The sequence below is a fragment of the Monodelphis domestica genome, chromosome 4 (genome assembly GCF_027887165.1).
Source record: "Monodelphis domestica isolate mMonDom1 chromosome 4, mMonDom1.pri, whole genome shotgun sequence".
Classification (NCBI taxonomy): Eukaryota; Metazoa; Chordata; class Mammalia; order Didelphimorphia; family Didelphidae; genus Monodelphis; species Monodelphis domestica.
In genome coordinates, this window is record NC_077230.1 from 156,492,359 (window position 1) to 156,508,374 (window position 16,016).

Below are 16,016 nucleotides of genomic sequence, written 5' to 3' on the forward strand. Positions count from 1 at the left end.
TACAAAAATATTCATAGCTGCGCTCTTTGTGGTGGCCCAAAACTGGAAAACGAGGGGATGCCCATCAATTGGGGAATGGCTGAACAAACTGTGGTATATGTTGGTGATGGAATACTATTGTGCTCAAAGGAATAATAAAGTGGAGAAGTTCCATGGAGACTGGAACAACCTCCAGGAAGTGATGCAGAGCGAGAGGAGCAGAACCAGGAGAACATTGTACACAGAGACTAATACACTGTGGTATAATCGAACGTAATGGACTTCTCCATTAGGGGCGGTGTAATGTCCCTGAACAACTTTCAGGGATCCAGGAGAAAAAAAACACCATTCATAAGCAAAGGATAAACTATGGGAGTGGAAACACCGAGAAAAAGCAACTGCCTGAATACAGAGGTTGAGGGGACATGACAGAGGATAGACTTTAAATGAACACTCTAATGCAAATACTATCAACAAAGCAATGGGTTCAAATCAAGAAAACATCTAATGCCCAGTGGACTTACGCGTCGGCTATGGGGGGTGGGGGGGAGGAAAAGAAAATGATCTATGTCTTTAACGAATAATGCTTGGAAATGATCAAATAAAATATATTTAAAAAAAAAAAAAGAAAAAAAAAAGAAAAACTCCCTAAACATTGAAAAATGATCAGCTTAATATTAAATCTGAATTGTGTTCTCAGTACCCCTCTGATCTCTCAAACTCGCTACTATGATTGTTAATTATCTTTAGGATCTCTGATTGATTATCTATTTTGATTAAAGGTAATAGATGATTTTCCTTGATTGTCTGTAAGCTCAAAGCTCCTCACAGGTTAATGAGGAAATTAAGCCACCTGTGACAAAATCATTTTTCTTGTGTTTCTGTCAAAATAAATAGTCACCATACAAATGTATAGAATGATCTCAGAATGTTAATCAAACAATTTGTTAAAAGTTAATGTATCACTTATCCAGTTATCTTTACTTGAACATGTATGTTCAATAATGTGTCTGTGTGCCAAAAAAATGGGTATAAAATTAAGAGTAAACCTGGGCATGGCAAAGCAGCTACTACATGCAGAGCATGCCCCAGGTAGAAATATATACACAGAGCTGACTTCTGTCTCTCATTTCGCCTATCTGATCCACCTATTGAGGACCCCTGGAGTCACAAGTGGGGCTGGACCCTGACCCATGGCAGGGGAGCTCTGGAATTTGGCTGTAATGTTCCTGGAAGTTTTTATTTGGAATTTCTTTCTGAAGATGACAGATTTATTTTAATTTCTATTTTATTCTCTGGTTCTAAGATATTAGGGCAGTTTTCCTTGATAATGTATTAAAATATGGTAAGCTCTTTTTTTTTATCATAGTTTTCTGGTAGTCTAAAATTTTTTAAGTTATCTCTCTTTGCTCTATTTTTCCAGATCAGTTATTTTTCCTAATGAAACACTTCACATTTTCCTTGTATTTTTTCCTTGTTTTTATTTTGTTTTATTATTTCTTGGTGTCTCACAAATTCATTACCTTCCACTTGCCTAATTCTAATTTGTAAGGAATTATTTTTCTTCAGTGAGTTTTTGCAGTTCCTTATTCATTAAGCCATTTCTGCTTTTTAGGATTGTTTTTCCTTTAGTGGATTTTGTACCTCTTTCAGCAAACTCTTAACTCTCTTTTCATAATCTACTTGTATCATTCTCATATCTTTTCCTAATTCTTCCTCTACTTTTCTTATTTGGTTTTTAGAATCTTTTTAAAACTGTTCCAGGAATTCTTCTTGGGTTTGTATCCAATTCATATTTTTCTCTGAGGCTTTGCTTGTTCTCATTGCCTTTTGGATGGGCAGAGTAAATGTAGTTACCAACAATGGCAACTTTAGTATAAGTATTGGGAATATAATTTTCTTAGGTTTTATGTAGAAAGCATTTGAGCATCTTTTTTCCTCCTAAAGTTACTTAAGCAACTTCTCCTCTCCTGCATGTATTAGAGAAAGATTGAGGTACATGAATATTGAAAAGATGAAGATGAAGTTTCTGGGTAGGGAAATCATAAGGAATGTGGAGCCAACTGGGTGTAGCACATATGCTTGTATCAATAACATCCCTATTTTTGTTAGTATTTAATGTTATCTTCCAATTATAACTTCTATTTTTGATACTTTAATACTCATTCTTTTACTTCCTTTGTAGTTATAAGTTCATATTGAATTCAATTCAGAAGATGTTTATTAAATATCTTTTATGTGTAAGGCCTTTGGGGAATATAATTACAATAGCAAAAAAGTCCTACCCTCACATACATACTCAAAGAAATGTAATATAACCTAGGAATGAAAAAGAGGTAAGTAAGTGGTCATGCAGAATGCCATAGAAAAATTTAAGGAGAAAAAGAACACTAACTCCTGAGGGAGAAAGGAATACTCATGGAAGAGATGTACCTGAGCTTGGCCTTGAAAGAAGATGAGGATTCTGAAAGGCAGAGATGGAATATATAGATGGATGATAGCTTATATGAGTACACAGTGGGAGAGCCAGCATGATAAGTTTGGGGAACAACATATACTCCATCTTGGCACCTTAAAGTGCATGATAGAGACTAAGTGAACTAATGATAGCATGAAAATGTAATTATTGAAGATACTTTAGCATTGATTGCAAGGAAGCTCACACCCTCAGAGAAAGGAAGTTCATACCCTCAGAGACAAAAAGTTGATCCCGTAGGCACTGCCCCCTTGGCAGTGCCAGATGAATTCAGGAACTATGATTGATTCCTGAGGTGTGGCATGGGATGGGAGAGAACTGATGGGTGGAGAAAACTGCATATAAGCAGGACTCAGGGACTGCTCAGCCTCTTTTGTGTTGGTGACTTGCTTGGGTTGATGATATTCTATCTGAAGGGACCCCTGCTCTTGCTGGTGGCCCTTGCTGAAGGGACTCTCAGACTTGGATTCAAATTCCTGTATTGGTGACTACCTGAAGGGATATGCTTACTCTGGGGCATCTTTCTGAAAACACTCCCATGCTAAGCAATTTTCCTTCCTATATTTTCCTTGTTTTACTATCTCTCTATTTCAATTAAACTAAATTGTTAAAGCTACTAACAGTCTCATCATTTAATTTTTAATTTTTACAATTGGTGACCACCTACCCTTTTTAGCTCTTATAATAGGAAATTGTATTGGGACCACACTGAAACAAATGGTTTGATAATGAAAAAGTATCAGTGGAGCATATTCTTTTAACTAAGAGTTATAGTTAATATAGGTAAGGGAAACTGGTGGCAATTATAAAAGTGTATATTTTTTTATTTTTGGTGTCCCTTGAAAAGTAAACATTTTTATCTTTAAGATGTATCAATTCTTTAAGATATATTTTATTAATATCTGGTTTCCTCATTCATCCAATGCTACTACTTGATTTTCTTGAGTCTTTCACCCATTCTGAATTGGCTGAAGTAGGTGAGGTATGAAAGTGAGTTTTTGCTTTTAGGAAGAGGTTGTGAGATATTAGATTTAGAACTAGAAGTGAATGTAGTCATTTAGTCTAACTTCTTTATTCTACTGAAGGAGTTAAGGTCAGTGGGGTTTAGTGACTTGTCTAAGATCAAAAAGCAATTTTTCAAATCAGGTTCTTGGATTCCAAATCCATTGATGTTTCCACTGTACAACTAAACCTCTTTACCTTTTTCTTTGGTATTCAATAGTCATTGGTTGACTGAGTATTACTGCTGGTTGATACCACTAATCTACTAGTTCAGATCTGTTTATTTCTACATTTTTTCTAACATGTCAGGATAATGTAAAATTCTCAATAATTTTGGACCTTTCTAGGAACAAGATCAGCATGGATTAAATCATGGCCACTAAGGCAAAATGAATGTGTTTGACAAAAATGTAATTTCTCTGAGCTTTATTTTCCTCATCTATAAATTGGGAGGTTAGACTGGATGTTCTCATGGTCTGTTGAAGATTCAAAATTCTGTTTTGTTTTATTCTGTTCTAAATCACTTGCCTGAGGCATGTTTTGTTATCTCATTCTTTCCCCACCAAGTATGAGAGAATAGGATTATGGGAGAGGAAACAGAAATCTACTACCTTCTTCCTTTTATCCATTCGAAAGTAAATGGGCATCTGCTCTGCAATCTTTCTAGGCTTACAGATTACTTCTCTTCCTTCCCTTTAAGTATCACAAAAATTTGTAGAGTATTTTACATATGTCAATTCATTTTATTCTTAAAATAGCTCTGTGAAGTAGGTGCTATATTATTTCCATTTCCCAGCGGAGAAACTGAGTTTAAGAGATATTAGATTACTTCTCCAAAGTCCTATGATTAAGTAAGTTTTGGAGGCATATATGAAACCCAGTTTTTAATGATTATAAAATCAGTCCTCTATTCAGTGTGCTTCCTAGTTGGCAACAGAACCCATAACATACCAAGTTTCTGGACAGCACATTTGTCAATTCTACATCATTCTTCTTCAGACTCTAGGATTATCAAATAATAATAGCAAACAACAATGGTTTTAATCTATACTTACACAGTTTTCTAATTTGCAAAACCCTGTGATGTAGATGATGCCCAGGTCATGGATAGATTATGATAATGGGATGGTGGTTCCACTGGATATGAAGTCCAAGGACCAGAATTGGAATCTAAATTCTGCTTCTCATCATATCTGTGATATTGGCTAATGTAATTTTGCTCTTTTATGTCTCAGTTTCTTCATATATCAAATGGGCCGGTTTTACTAGAATACAAAGATTCTTTCTAGCCCTAATAATTCTGAAATATTTTAATCACTGATTTTGTTTAAAGAGGGTTCTATTTCTAGAGGTGTCATATTTTCTTTCATGGTGAACAGTCTCATTATCAGTATAATCATAATCTGCTGATGGAGATACTTCTGAGAAATATTATTGGAGTTTAATGAGCCAAAAGGTGTCCATTTTCATTAATGTAAAGATAAAATCACACTGTGTTATGTACAATGCTGCAGCTAGAGCTTTTATTTTTATGTTTCCCAAACTTTGGATTCTAGTTATGCTGTGTGTTCATGTGTTGACAGAGCAGATTGTTTGGAAAATTAGACAGTTCTAAATAGTAGCACTTACTGTTGTAAGATACATTCTTATAGCTAGAGCATGAGGTGTTGGTATTTGGGGGACTTAGTAGAAAGATAAGAAAAAAATAGATGAACCTGAGATATTCAAGAGATGCTCATTTGCCAGGAAGCACAGATGATATTATTGAATTAAATCTATTTAATACATAAAATGGGCTGTTTCTAATATCTGTATTATTTTGAAGTGTAAGAGAGCCATATATCTTACATCTGATGCTTTTGTTATAATATGTGGCAGGTATTGCTATGAGTCTTTTTAATAGCCTTGTGAACTTAGGATATTAGGAGTATCCTTGTACTTATTAGTCATGTCATGTATGTCACAGAATCATATAACTAATTTAGAGAGAGAAAGGAACTTTAGAGATAGTCTAGCTATTCCCTTGAGGGAATCAATCTATATATTCCTTTGAGGGAATCAAGACCCACATAAGTAGACAGTGTACCAGGCCTGGAGTCAGGAAGACCAGATTTCATATTTCTTCTCTTGTCTCAGTTTTCTCTTCTGTAAAATGGGGATAATACTACCTACCATATTAGGGTTGTTGTAAGGATGAAATGAGTTAATATTTGTATGGCACTTCATAGGTGATAAAAAAATGCTAGCTATTATTATTACATATTATTATTAGTTACATATAATATTATATGTAAAGTGATTATCCCCTTTGTGTCCCCCTTGTGTGTTGGGAATAAAGCGAGGATTGTGTAGCACTATTGGGGATTTGCGAAAGAAGGACCCTTAGCTTCCATTTCAGAGCAAGTGCCTTATCCTCCTTTTGCATACTCTGCTACAAAGACACTTTAATTGGTCATTAAGCCAAAACACCATGAATATATGAAAGGAGCTTCTTTTCCTTCCTTGTCCTCATGTTTCTCCTTCCTTCCATATTCCAGGCATAATAATGGTGCTGAGAGCTCCAGAGGGTCAAGAGAGGATGCCTTTACCTGACCTGGCTGGCCCCTGGAGTCCAAGGAATTCCTTTATCTGGAATGGTGCTCCTGCCTCCTGGGTATTTCTTCCTTCCTTTGATACAGGGTCTTGTGAGATCCTGAAAGGCAATGGGCATCTTCCCCTTTTCCAGGTTCCTGAGCAATATGATTCCAGTTACAAGACTAGTCCCTGATAAAAGTGGCAAAGGGATAGCAGAAGCAGGGACATCAGCTTGCCAACCAAGTTCAAAGTTACCCACAGAGAGAGAAACCACCAGAAAAAATCCACTTGACATTCATCAGGCAATATTCAGTGGAACCAAATGTAAAAGAGCTAATTAATGAACAGCCCCATTTATTCATTCATTCATCCATTCATTCATTTATTTATCAATTAATTAATTAATTTATTCATTCATTTATTTATTTATTTATTTATCCATTCAGTTATTTATTTATTTATTTACTTGTTCATTCATTTTTTAATTTGTTTGTTCATTTGTTTATTTATTTATTCATTTTTAAATCTTTTCCTCAAATCTTAGAATTAATACTCTGTATTGGTTTCAGGGCAGAAGAGTAATAAGGTCTAGGCAATGAGGGTTTAAGTGACTTGCCCAGGGTCACATATCTAGGAAGTATCTGAGACCAGATTTAACTCAGGACCTCCCATCTCTGGGCCTAGCTTTAAATCCACTGAGTTACCTAGTTGCCCCTTGGCAGCCTCATTTCAAAGGTCCCCAAGAGACTTACATATATGTCTCTGAGTTGTGTCAACTAGAAAAAACTCAGAACTATTAAATAGTCAAAAATCACTCTTTAATCAAGGGAAAAGGGGTTAGCGCTACTAATATGACAACAGAGCTGCTTTCCAAGACTGCACAGAGTCAAGATGCCCTAGTCACCAGCCCCTGGGAGTGCCTCCGACTCAGGATGGACTCCCAGGAACAAAAGAACTTGGGGAACCTATATACCACTCTAGATGACCTGGGGGGAGTGGGGGGTTAGGATTAGAGGGACAGTTGATTGACTTTACAATGGTAAGAAAGGAAAATGAAGAGTTCTAGACAGGAATAACAGTGAGGGGCTGGAGCCCTACAATGGACACAAAAGGGAAAGACTCAGCCCAGGGCTGGGTAACCTTGGTCATGGACCTTAGCCTAGGGGGAGAAGCCATTGGGACAAAAGGGATGTTCAATATTGGATGGGATTAGCTGTTTCCACCCAAACTACCAGGAAGTTCACTGTCTGGTGAAGAGGGACCTTCCCTCAGGGGGAAACCTCTCCTGTGACAAGGTCAAAACCTGGGGTTTCTACACTCAAACTAAATAAACTGGGGATCTCTAGATTTCCATGTTGACAGTTGATTGTAATCATTCTGTGAATCTTTATTGTTTACTATCTGTTTCCTTCCTGTATGGGACTAAAATTGCCTGTTCTGTGCCTGATTAATGTTGATACTCTAAGTACTCTTTCCTTTTAATTAATGTCAAAAATAGAAGTATTCTTCAGGAATCTAAGGTATACATGATTTCTCCCTAGTGAGGAGTCAGAGAACCCCAGAGCAATATTGTGGGGGTAAACTTAGAGGACTGGTAAAGGATAGGAATTGGTGAAGTCACCCCCTGAGGCCTTAGCCTTGATTCTGAATAGCTAAATTGCAAGATTTAAAACCCAGGGATCTTTATTCCCATTCATTTTCCAATCCAATGCTGGTGCTCACAACTGAAGGAGCTGGTGGGATATATTTAGAATATACAAATACTGTAATAAGTGGCTGTTTTTTGTAATGTAGGTAGTTTACATTGGGGATGTCAATTATATGCTTGTAAGCCCACTTTTACAGAGAACTCTATCTTGCCCTCTCTTTATCTCATTATCACTCAAATGCTTTCTACCTCTCTGTCATCTTTCATCTATGTCTCACATAATGAAGTGGACCTTCTTCTTGCCAATGCAACCCCCTTTACATCTACAAATGATCTCATTCCACTCTGGCTTTTCATTTATAATCCCTACTTTCCCACTTATTCTTGATCATTCCTTGTCAAGTGGATGGTTACCCATCCCCTTCAGATGTGCCCGTGTCTACTTCATTCTCAAAAAGCCTTTACTTTATCTACCCTCACTAACTATCATTCTATGTCTCTTGTGGAAAAGAAACTAGAACAATTTCTGGACTTTCTGCCACTGTGTTGGAACAGGCAACAATGGGAATATTAGAGAGCGGGAAAATTGTCAAGACTGACAATTGGTGGGGGAAGGGACAACTGGGAGTGGCAGTGGGTCTTATGACTAGGCCTTCCTTCCTGGAGTAGAAAGGGGAAGGAGCTTTGGCTTCCCAGTCTGGATAGGAGTGCCTCGATTTCTTCAGCCCAAAGCGACAGTCCCAACCAGCTCTAAAGGTCATGACTTCTCTTGTTGCTTGCTGACTACTGCTATGATTTTGAAATTAAGAAAACTAGCACAGATATAGTGTAGACAAGAATAAGAGAAACCCTCCACTAGCCTGTGAGGCCTGGCTTCAGCTCCAAAGCTGAGAAAGACTCCAACTTTATTTAGGGACATCCTTCTTCCCTTTCCCTTGATACCTCTCCAATCCGAACTGGTTTTAAAATTTACCTTATTTGAATATCGCAGTCAGATAAGTGAACTATCTTTTCTGGGCCATTGAGGGATCTGAACCTCAGTTCAGGCATCCAATTACAAACGTTCCTTATCAGACCCCTGCTGGGCAACCAAATTCTGGGGAAAGGCTTGTCCCTCAGGAGGGTCCGTGTTTACCTGCTCTGGGGCAACTTTGGCAGCAATCCAGCAAGAAGACATCCCCACAGGCTATCATAAGTGGCTCATTTCTTGGACACCCCATTTTGTTCAAAATATAGCCTCTTGGCAGGAGACATCTCTCTCTTTTGCCTCACCAGCAGCCATATTCCCTCTCACCCTTCAGCTCCTCCATTCACTGCTATAAACTTTCCGTATCCCCTGTTTTATCAACCCTCCATCTTTCCCAATAAATATTATACTCCTTTCTTCTGTGGCTAAAATCTCTGAGAGGCCATAACCAATAGGTGATTTCTTTCTTCTCACTTTATTTTTACATTTTTGCTTCCTGGCCTCCAACCTCATCATCCAATTGAAACTGCTCTGTCCAAAGTTAGTAGAATACTCTTAATTTCCTAATCTCTTTATCTTTTCTCAGTCGTCACCTTTCTTGACCAGTTAGCATCTTACTGACATATTACCACATATGCTATATAAGCTTATTTCTGATAAGATTTATACTAATATCTTCCTGTTCTAGCTAATTACTTATTCAGGGTAAATTAGCTGTGAATAAAATCCCTGTGCTATGAGTCCTTTATTTAATTTTGAATTATCTAATGAATATTTGATATTATAAAGTATTTCCCTCTAGGCATTACATTCATCAGGGGTCGTTTATTTATGTTTCTGAATTGGTGAGCCCAAAGGTGCTATAGAATGAGTAAACTGAGCCATGTGCCAGGAGAAGAGAGGATATGGAGCTACATGGAAGGATGGTACATTTGAAAAATGGATGAGATTAGAAGCCGATAGGCAAAGTTAAAAATCTATCTCTATTATTTACTATTTGGGTGACTTTGGAGAGGCTGCTTGGTCTCAATTTCCTTATATAAGACTCAACTCAAAATGACCTACTTAGGTGAGATGACCTCTGAATTCTCTTTCAGCTTTAAGCCTATGATCCTGTGGCCTTATAGGTCATCTAATTATACATTTTTATTTTTATGTATAAAATTGTTTATTTCAATGTATAGAATAAAATACAGAGGATTACAAAGAACCCATTATATTGAAATATAATTGTTAATTTTTAAAAATTCATAGATCAGACAACTCTGAGGAACTTATGACAAAGAATGCTATCTACCTCCAAAGAAAGAACTGTTAGAGTTGGAATGCAGATGAAAGCATGTGATTTTTCACTTGCTTATTTGGGTATATGTTTGGGGGGTTTGTTTTATGTGTTTAATCACTTACAAAAATGAACAATATGGAAATATGTTTTGTATAATAATACACCTATAACCTATATCTAATGTCTTCCTACTTCCAAGGGGGGAAAGGAAGGGAGGTAGAGAGACAAGTTCAATCATATAACTTGGGAAAACTTATGAAGAAATTTGTTAATACATATAATTGGTTAAAAAATTAAAAATTAAAATAAAAAAATCATAGATCCAGATTTAGAACCTTATATAAGAGCAACAATCATCTTCAATCCTCTCCTGAAGTACTATCCATTACAGTTGTGTTGAACTCAAATAGAAATTGTGTGCTAAATCTTATATGCTTTATAATAACTTAGAAAATGCATATTCATATCTATTGTTTATTGAATTTTTATTTATTTTGCTAAATATTTCCCAATTATATTTTAACCTGGTCCTGTTTGGTTTTTTTATTTTTTAATTTTAAAAACATTTAGTAAATTTATTTAGTCAATGTAGAACATTATTCCTTGGTTACAAGAATTATATTATTTCCCTTCCTCTCCTTCCCCCACCTCTTCCTCTCCTTCCCCCACCTTTCCCAGAGCTGATGTGCAATTTCATTGGGTATTACATGTGTCCTTGATCAAAACCTATTTCCATGTTATTGGTGTTTGCCTTAGGATATTCATTTAGAGTCTTCTTCCCCAGCTATATCCCCTTGGCCCATATATTCAGGCAGTTGTTTTTCTTCTGTGTTTCTACTCCCACAGTTTTTCCTCTGAATGTGGATAGTTTTTTTTTTCTCATAAATTGCTCCAAGTTGTTCAGGATCACTGCATGGCCACTAATGGAGAAGTCCATTACATTTGATTATACCACAATGTATCAGTCTCTGTGTGTGCTGTTCTCCTGGTTCTGCTCCTTTCACTCTGAATCAATTCCTGGAGGTATAAAAATGGAGATTTGAACCCTAGACTTCAATCCCCAGAAGTCCTTGGAAGTTCCCAGAATTCCCTATAATCTCACAAGTCCTCACCTGAGTGCAAGATCAAAAATTATTATTTAAAGGAGCTCTCCGCCTATTTCAGCTCTCTCTGCTTCCACTTCTAAGCACATGCGACTCTTCCTCTACTCAGAGATTGCAACATATAAGTAGACTGTGAATGGGCTGATCAGCCCTGAGCACGTGGCTTATTATTTTGTATCCTTCATTTCTAATAATCTTTAATAACCCTCTAAAATATAATACCTTTATTACTAGAGACTAATTTAACTGTCACAGAGGTCTTTCCAGTTCACAGGGAATTCCTCCACTTTATTATTCCTTTGAGAACATTAATATTCCATCACCAACATATGCCACAATTTGTTCAGCCATTCCCCAATTGAAGGGCATCCCCTCATTTTCCAATTTTTTGCCACCACAAAGAGCACAGCTATGAATGTTCTTGTACAAGACTTTTTCCTTATTATCTTTTTGGGGTATAAACCCAGCAGTGATATGGCTGGATCAAAGGGCAGACAGACTTTTATTGCCCTTTGGGCATAATTCCAAATTGCCCTCCAGAATGGTTGGATCAATTCACAACTCCACCAGCAATGCATTAATGTCCCAACTCTGCCACATCCCCTCCAGCATACATTATTTTCTGTTGCTGTCATGTTGGCCAATCTGTTAGGTGTGAGGTGATACTCAGAGTTGTTTTGATTTGCATCTCTCTGATTATAAGAGATTTAGAACACTTTTTCATGTGCTTATTAATAGTTTTGATTTCTTTAACTGAAAATTGCCTATTCATGTCCCTTGCCCATTTATCAATTGGAGAATGGATTGGTTTTTTTGTACAATTGGTTTAGCTCTTTATAAATTTGAGTAATTAGATCTTTGTCAGAGATTTTGTTATGAAGATTGTTTCCCAATAGGTTGCTTCCCTTCTAATTTTGGTTGCATTGGTTTTGTTTGTACAAAACCTTTTTAATTTGATGTAATCAAAATCATTGACTTTACATTTTGTGATTTTTTTTCTAGCTCTTTCTTGGTTTTAAAGCCTTTTCTTTCCCAAAGATCTGACAAGTATACTATTCTGTGTTCACCTAATTTGCTTATAGTTTCCTTCTTTATATTCAAGTCATTCACCCATTCTGAGTTTATCTTGGTGTATGGTGTGAGATTTTGATCCAAACCTAATCTTTCCCATACTGTCTTCCAATTTTCCCAGCAGTTTTTTTTTGTTATCAAATAGTGGATTTTGGTCCCCAAATCTGGGATCTTTGGGCTTATCATAGACTGTCTTGCTAAGGTTACTTACCCCAAGTCTATTCCACTGGTCCTCCTCTCTGTCTCTCAGCCAGTACCAAATTGTTTTGATGACCACTGCTTTCTAGTATAGTTTGAGATCGGGGACTGCAAGTCCTCCTTTCTCCACATTTTTTTTCATGATTTTCCTGGATATCCTTGATCTTTTATTCAACCAAATGAACTTTGTTATGTTTTTTTCTAATTCAGTAAAAAAGTTTTTTGGTAGTTCAATGGGTCATTTTTATTATGTTAGCTCATCCTACCCCTGAGCAAACAATGTTTTTCCAGATGTTTAGATCTAACTTTAATTGTGTGGAGAGTGTTTTGTAGCTGTGTTCATATAGTTCCTGTGTTTGTCTTAGCAGATAGATTCCTAAGTATTTTATATTGTCTCGGGTGATTTTAAATGGAATTTCTCTTTTTAGTTTTTGATGCTGAGATGTATGGGAGATATATAGAACTGCTGATGACTTATGCAGGTTTATTTTGAATCCTGCAACTTTGCTAAAGTTATTTTGACTAGCTTTTTAGTTGATTCTCTAGGATCCTTTAAGTAGACCATCATATTATCTGCAAAGAGTGATAACTTGGTCTCCTCATTGCCTATTTTAATACATTTTTATTTTTTAGATTAAGGAAAAGAACCAAAGTATGGAGAGAACTATTGATCAAGGAGGATGGGATACTGATGACTTTTGACACAAAAAGGAGTACTGTTTAACACTTAGTTTGTTCTTTTTTTCCAGCTAAAGAGAAAGATCTTTAAACTGAAAAGACAGTACAAAAATGCCTAATAGAAAGATAAAACCCAAAGACAATTAAGAGATGGCAAAATAGCACCTGATTTGTCTTGTATGAGTTCAAGTGTGTAGGCCCAGCATAGGCTAGTGAGATGAGTGGCAGATATAGCAGAACTACTGTCAGTCATTACAAATCGAATACTGGAGATGGAAAAAGCATCTCAGAACTGGAGAAAAGTCAGTGTCTCTACTTAAGAAATAAGAGGAAGGAAGATGATAATATTATCTGCAAAGTCTAGGTTAGTGAGCTTGATTTTCATTGCTGAAACTATTTTAGAACATTATTAAAAGATGAGTAGTCAATATATGTTAAGTGGGAAAAGCAGTGACCACCATGAATAAACATGATCTCATTAGGAACAGGTCGTGCTAAACTAAATCTATTCAGATTTTAGATAGAATTATTCTCTTTGTAGATAAAAAGAAAGTTTTATATATAGTTTACATGGCTTTCAGTATAGCATTTGAAAAAATCTCATGCTGTTCTTTTGAAAAGATGAAGAGATGTGTACTATGCCACCATAAAATTAGTTCCCAAGATGGTTGGATGGCTGAACTCAAAAAATAGTCATTAGAAGTTTGATGACAACTTTGTAATCTACCTTCCATCACTCAACTAAAATTGCTCTCTCCAAAGCTACCAAAAATTTCTTAACTGACATCTGGTGGCTTTTTCTCAATCTTGAACTGTTATCTCTAATTTTGCGTAAAACTCTTATACAATATTGACTTTTTTCCACTGAAAACAAAGCTCAAGTCAAAGTGATATTAACAGTGAATTTGTTCCAATGGACAATGAATGGTAGAAAAAATTTTAATATAATATGCAAATGTAAAATTGGGTCAATTATGTCATTTTTTTTTGTTGGGGAAGCTAGGTGATACAAAGGAGAGAGTGCTTGGCCAGGAGTCAGTAAGACTGGAGTTCAAATGAAGCCTCATATATTTACTGGCTGCTTGGTCAAAGCAAGCCACTTAATTATTGTCTGCCTCAGTTTTCTCATCTATCAAATGGGCATAATAACAGCATCTGCATCCCAGGGCTGTTGGGAGGGTCAAATGAGATAACAATTGTAAAGTGATTAGCACTATGCCTGACACATAGTTAGCACTATGCAAATTTTAGTTATTATTTTATTAGTGCTATCTCATTGTTATCATCTTACTCTTCATAAGCTTATGATACAAATTACTTGATACCAGTACCATATTAACAAGTACTTTTCTTAAGATCATTCATTTTGGTAAATATAAAATAAGCTGATTTTGAAAAACTCTTTCAACTTTTCAAAAATTGAAGTGACTCAAATTGGTCACAGAAAATCATTTGAAAATTTTAACAATTAAATTTTAAAAATTTTCTTAAATTTTTATTTTCTCAATTTTATGTCAAATAACAACCCTTTATAATATATATAAATGCATAGGCAGTTTGAAATGGAAATTGCCTAGTATAGCTGAAACCAGTATAAATAAGGGAAAAAAACAGTTAAAATAAAAGAAGTATAATGCACAAAGCAAAAGGGGAAGCTAGGCACACAACAGATCAAGCCTGGAGTCAAGAGGAAAGACCAGGGTTCAACTATGGCCTCAGACACTTCCTAGGTGTGTGATCCTGGATAAGTCACTTAACCCCCATTGCCTACCCCTTGCTGCCTTTCCGTCTTAGAGTTAATATTAAGTAGGTAAGGATTAAAAAACACACATACATACAAAGTAAAAGATCTAAATCCAAAAAGCATGATCCCTTCCACCTCTCAATGAGAATTCTAAGTACTATTAAAGGTGGAGGTAAAAGATTGGAATCTTCTAGCCACAAATAGATAGATCAGAATTTAATAAACTAAATTGATATCTTGAATACATATTGACTATGTTGACATATAAGGATATATAGGCAAGATGAGAATTTTTCCAGATGAAATTGTATGCTTTAAATAAGCAAAAAATATTTTTAAACAAAAAGAAAACCACATCTTAAACATCAGAAGAGGTACTTCCAATGTGCTTCCATTGAACAGAATTGTTAAGTGCATTGAGACAAATCTGTGTTATTGATTTAATAGAAACAGAGCTTGACAAATAAAATGCAAAACAACTTTAAATATTTCTAGTGGTAGTTAATATGCTGAGAAGAATTGTCCATATATTAGAATTCCTTTGCAATTGCAAATAATAATATCTTTTTATTTTGGATTAAAAGTAGATGGAGTCACACATGTAGTTAAAATATTCATTTTGATGACATCATGGTATGCTATTGAAAATAATGCTTTGGAAGAATCCTCTGCTAATTTATCTATATCAACTCCACATAGAGAAAAATTTCAATATTATTTATTTACTTTTTAAATGAAAGTTTTATTATGTGGGGAGATTTTCTTGTTTTCTGCAGTAATGTAGCAAACTGATGTCAGCATGAAATTCAGGACTCTTTCTCAATAAGAGTAATTAATAGACTTATCTTAGGATAGTACACTGAAGTAAGTATTTGAACCTGAAAATCTTACCAGATTTTGGTTTAAAGTAAATAAAGAGATCTCTGCTTTCGTTTTTTAAAGAAAAAGAAATAAATTCTATTACTGCTCCTTAATACCTTACTTGCAATGAATGAGTTTTTCTGCTATAACTATTATAAAGACAAAATGTCAATCATGATTAGTGGTTTAAAGGTTTTGTCATTAACAGCAGAATTTGAGAAAGGGAAGATAGGAATTCTTTCAAACCCAAATGAATAAGGAATACATCTCAAACATAGGGGACCATTATGTCAAAAACAAAAGATGCTTCTGAGGCCTGCTTTGTTTAGAACCAAAGGTTTTTTTCCCCCCTATCAAAGATATATTATAAATATTCTGGAGCCACAAGATAGGAATGTGGCATATATTTGCTAATATACAATAAGCCAAT